The sequence below is a fragment of the Vanessa cardui genome, chromosome Z (assembly GCF_905220365.1).
Source record: "Vanessa cardui chromosome Z, ilVanCard2.1, whole genome shotgun sequence".
Lineage (NCBI taxonomy): Eukaryota > Metazoa > Arthropoda > Insecta > Lepidoptera > Nymphalidae > Vanessa > Vanessa cardui.
The window spans coordinates 13,345,223-13,351,222 of NC_061154.1; positions in this window are offsets into that span (position 1 = coordinate 13,345,223).

Here is a 6,000-nt window from a genome sequence, read left to right on the forward strand (position 1 = left end):
CATTTATTTCACCTCTAGCTTTTATACTTGAAGAGTCTCAAAGAAACTATTTCACTGCAGAGAGAATTCTTTTCGTCGCCGAGGTCTGCGAGGCAAAGATTTTTCCAGGTAGAATTGTTTTAAAGAATAGAAATTTAAAAACTTAAAAGCATTTTTAAAGAATGAATTACGGTGTGTATACTTTTTAAAACGAGTTAGCTACCGTAAATATATTTATAACGTACTGACTTCGCACGAGTAAAATTAAAGTTTACACCACGATAATTTTTTAAATAATGAAATAAAAGTAGTCGGGTAACAAATTGACTCAATCAGTATCGTGCCAAGCGAATTATTCGCCCGTATCACATGATAATACGCCCCACGTATTATTTTTCTCTACCGTGAATTGGAAAGTGTAAATAGTCATTTTTATAACAGAAAATGTTTTAATTTAACGTTATTTATTTTGGAAGAAATATATTTTGTGTGAAAAATTAATTGAACGAAATATGTCGTTTAATATTTTATTTACATTTTTCGAAAACAAAATAATAATTACTGTGATTTGTCTATTAAACACATCTTTCGTTGTTTAGTTTTTATAGTTTCAACGGGGTTTGACAGGAAAGCGCACAGATTTTCAATATAACCTTCGACGTCCGCTATATAAGCTATGTTCCATTTAAAATTAAGTAGTGATCCCAAAAATTCTTATCCTATATTGTAAATGGAACATTAGTCAAATGATACTTGTGTTATATTGTCTTATATGGCATATCGTATTGTTGTCAATGACATAAAGGCATAGCTTTCATATGCTGGCTCAATATGGATAGCGAAGTTATATCATATTTCAAGTTCCAATATTCCAGCTCAACCTATTGAGACCTCTTTAAACGTAGATATATTAATATCGCAAATATTGCAATGTAGCCAGTCACAAAGTAATAAAAGAATATTGTTTCTCTATTTTTAAACAATTTTATACGAAATCTGAATTGGATTATCTATTTATATCTTCTATACTTATAATAAAGTTGGAGTTTCTGTTTGTAATTTTAAAATAACCGCTTTGTACTGCATGCATATGAATGTATACATGGTATATATACCAAAATAACTCTTTTTTCATTTTTTCTCTGTCTATCTGCGGGTTTGTTCCGGCTAATCTCTGGAACGTCTACTTTGATTTTGACGGAACTTTCACTGACAGAAAGCCGCTGTAACTTAGGCTAAAACAATAACCTTTTGTTAAATTCAAACGCGCACGAAATAGCGCACACCACTAGTATTTGTATAAATTATATTAATTAGTTACCAATTTAACTTATGTTTTAATACTAAAGTTTAGTGATCAATTTTTATCTTGTAATTATGTTTTAGAATATGTTCTTTTGACTTTCGTTGGTTTACTAGATTTACAGTTTCGTGCCTCGGAAAGCAGAATAAGGTTCTACGAGTAAATTATTTGATGAGTAATCATTTTTAATTCATTTTATAAGGTTGCCGTTGACCGAGATTGTAGGATAAAATTGTGACATGTTGGTCTTCAAACATTTTAATAACAACGGTTTTGGGAAGTTTCACGTTTGTATTCCAAATGATGTAGAGCCGTAGTCCACTTTTATCAGGTCCTTTCAAGTTCCAACAACGCTCTGCACATATTAATGTACATTTATATTGTGCAGTCTAACTACCTAAATTGGACGAGATGCATATTTGGTAGGACTTTCCTTATTATGTCTTAGAAATATAAGAAGACAAGCGACTGAATATGTTCTTTTACATTTCTATTTCATCGCTTGAAAGTAAATAGTTTACTGAAACTGAAATTTAATCCAGGAAAAGCTATCTTTATATTATTTATCTCATTTTATTCTAAATGAACTTGTGATTAAATAATTTTTATTTTTATAGATTAGATGAAATAAAAATACGCAATTAATTTAAGAAATGTAGTCTGTGAAATCTATATATATTGATAAAATAAGTAAGTCTGTATTTTAGCGCAGTTTTTACTAACTCAATTTATATGTAACTTTAAATATTTTATAATGTATAAAAATAATAATTATTGATTATTATAGATAATATGATATATAGGTGTCATCAACAACCCATGTTCGTCCACTGCTGGACATAGGCCTCTCCAATTGCACGCCACTGTGATCGTTTGTAAAACCGTTTATAAAATTTACTTTGAACTTGTATCGTTAAATTTCTAAATATAACGTTGGTAGAATTCCTAAATACCGCTAATAAATGATACAATATTATAATATACATAATATATCTGTTTTAAATATAAAGTCTTTTCAGAAACGCACTGCGTCTTCTGATATAAGTTTTATGTATGTCTTTTATATGGCTTTTTTAAAATATGTATTAATTTTTTATATAAGTTACCCTGATATGAAACCTTTACCTCTTTTTTGGTATTTATTAATCTCACAATTAAATATTTTCCTAGCTGTTTTTATTTAAGTCTCAAAATAGTTTTCATGCTGGCTGTATGTAACCAATTATTGCCTTTCAATAGAAATTTCCAATTGTTTTAATTGCTTTGTTTGTATATTTATGTTTAAAATTAACATATAAATTAGATTAGTGTTCGGTATTTGTGCATCAAAAACTAATTTGAACATAAATTCGATTTAAACGAATGACGACGCGAACACGACGCTCGACCCTAAAGTCAACATATTTTAAATGTATGTATCTAACTGTTAGTCTAAAAGTTAGTCTATATTTAAACCGGAATTGTGGAAACGTGTACGATTCGTAGTGCTATTAGTACAAAAGTCGCTAGTTCGATCTCGCCGTAGTTATAGTCGGATCCAGTTCTAAAACAGCATATATTCTTTACTATTAAGGGAAATTGAAAATTGTTTCGTATTTAACAGTATTGATAGAATTATTATTGAAACATAATTGATTAAAGGTTTTCCGTAAAAATTATCAAGACTGCTTTATTAAAAACGCTTTAGGACCAATTGTATTATTTAGTTACAAATGTATAGGTAGGTATTTGAATACAAATATTATAATGGGGTAAAAAATGTCTGTTAGTTTGTAGGGTAAAATCCAAAGTGAAATCGAAACTAGTGATGTAATTCTTTTTTTTTTTCTACTGGTTGAAAGCTATATTATTCCCGAGTATATAAAATATCAAATCGCACCCGTGCGAAACCAGGGCGGATCATTTTTGAGTTATCATTGTTGTTTAAATGCGGATAAAATATTTCACAAGATTTTTTAGTTTCAGATACTTTTGATAATAATTTTAATGCAATTTACATAAAAGAGAAGTAATATAGTTTTTTTTTAATTATAACTAAATTGAAATGCATTTGAAAATTTAACTAATTTAATGCAGCAATATTTTTTAATTATCAACTAAAATTCTAAAATCTGTATTCTGTTTTTTACTTATATATTGCCTGTGTATGTAAACACCAACTCACCATGTATATCTATTCTTTCTACTATAGTATTCTACCTCCGAAGGTGCCTCACTTAGTAAAACTATAAATACAAGGGACATAATATCTCATTTGCCAACATTAAAGGCCGCATTGGCGATGCAAGGAATGGTTAAAAAAATGTATAAATGTCTTTCGGCTGAGGTCTAACACGAGGCCTATTTATCCGTAAGCCACCAAAAAGATTATATAAAAAAAATAACTAATAAAATAAAAAGCGTGGAGTTAATACCTGTTGACTTCCAAGCAGGATACATTAATTTAAATAATTGTATTTAATTAACATGACTTTGTATTTTTTAAATGTTAAAAAAGAGTAACTACTGAGTTTCTTGCCGGTTCTGTTCGGTAGAATCTACTTTCCGAACCGGTGGTAGCTTCACTTAATTGTAAAATGACAATTCAAAAGTGCTTATAAAAGCCTACTTGAACAAAGTTCATTTTGATTTTGATTTTGATTTTAACTCACTTCGATCAAATTAAATATGAACCATTTGCAGTATCAGAATAATTCTTGTAACAAACCAAAGTACTTAATACAGTTCATTCGGATTGTACAATTAACACTTTCTTGATCTCAACCTTCTAAATAGTTTAATTCTCTTCTTAACATTAGAGAACTGCAGTTGGATATTAATTAGTATTAATAAAGGCTTTAATTAAATCATTACAAATAATTGTGGCGGTGAATGGCGATGACCCTTTGACGGATTCGTGTCACGGTGTGCATTCTCAAGGGAGATTCATCAGTTTAGTTTATACATTTGGTGTAATGCGTCGCATGGGATTCATACTACCAGGGTCTAGAATATTAAGACTTGAAAACTAAATACTGCTTTATTAACCCGACCCGGGTTTTAAATCCAGGATATCAAGAACTATGGCTCTGTAACTTAATCAGTAGAACAACGAGGTATATACAAAATACCTATATGAGAAATATAACAAATGCCAGAATAAATAAAAGTAAACTAGAGCTGAAAGAAATAAAATTGATAGCATTATATTACTAGTGAGATGCCTCGTTTAATTGCATTTGATTAAATTAATAAACGAATTGTTTTGCGACACAATTTATGTCAAAGCGTCAACTTTGTTTACGTACAAATAGTGTTAGTTAATACCTAAGTATAGGTTTGTACCGCTCAGCACGTAACTGTAGCTAGGTACGTTAACTCACCGCGTTATCGCCCGAACAAAGCAATCGATATTGCATATAGTTACCTACGTCTATTAAGCACTAACAAATATTCGAGGTAATTTATCTTAATTAAAAAACGAAAGTGAAAATTGATGACACTTTGTACTGATTGCATAATCTATTCATATTTTTTAAGTTATCGTTTTCAACGTTCTTTTATTTTGTTACTTGGTTCTCGGGTTTTTAACAAACTTATTATTCTACTATAATACAGCATTAGGTATTTAGTATTATAATGTTCCGATTTAAAGTATAGTAAGTAAAGTCAGTGTGATTCTTCTTATTTACCAACGGTGATAAAACATTGGCGACATAAAAAATAGTTAATATTTCTTACAGCGCCAACTTCGATGGGCGCTGGTGACAATAAAATGTCAGATGACCCAAATGCAAGGCCGCCTACTGTCATAAATAAAGAAATATTCATATCGTCAATAAATTGAATAAAAAAAAAGATTACTCCTCCTCTTTTCAATAAAATAATATTAAAAGAGTAGCTTTATCTTAAGAAACGTAACTTGGACAGCTTTATATCATCATCAAAATGGATCCTAAATGTTACCTAAATATCCTATTACATCAAATTTAATCAAAATTATAAAATAAGTATGTCAAATCAAATCAACTCTAATTATAATTTATTATTATTATTAAAATATCTCATTTTAATAAAAATACTATCACTAAGATGGTACTTTATACCTATAGTTTTATACTTAGAATTAAATCGAAACAAATCGATTATAAATAAGGCCTGTAAATAAACTTGTTTCGATTAATAACAAAAAGGAAAAAATACGATGTACTTTGACATGAAAAACCACGAATCAATTGTAAAATCAACATTCAATTTAATTCGGAGCATCGAATTCATTAAATTCTCAAGCCGGCGAGACGAATCGTAGCCTGATAATGGAAAATAATAACGATTTTAAAACCAAACACCGTTTCCGGAAGCATTTCATAAAGAAAAATGTTAAAAGGCGAAATGTTTTCAGCAAAATGCTCTCGTATTTAATAAAAATTATTTCGTAAATAACTAAAAATTTTATATTTTAGAGGTACGTAAATTACTTTACGATAAAACTAAACGTAGAGTATTTTGCTTTATAAGTTTTACGTGTCATACACTATATGAAGATATATAGCTCCTGGCAAATAAATAAATAAAAATTTAATAATTAATTATTTTATTAAAAACCGAAGAAATGCTCTACAATTATTATGCCGTGAATAAATATCAGGTAACGTGCTCTACAAACACCACGCCTTTACAGCTTCACGGTTAATAAATGCCTAGGATGCGTTTGTTTATTTAAATCAAAGAGTTAAAAA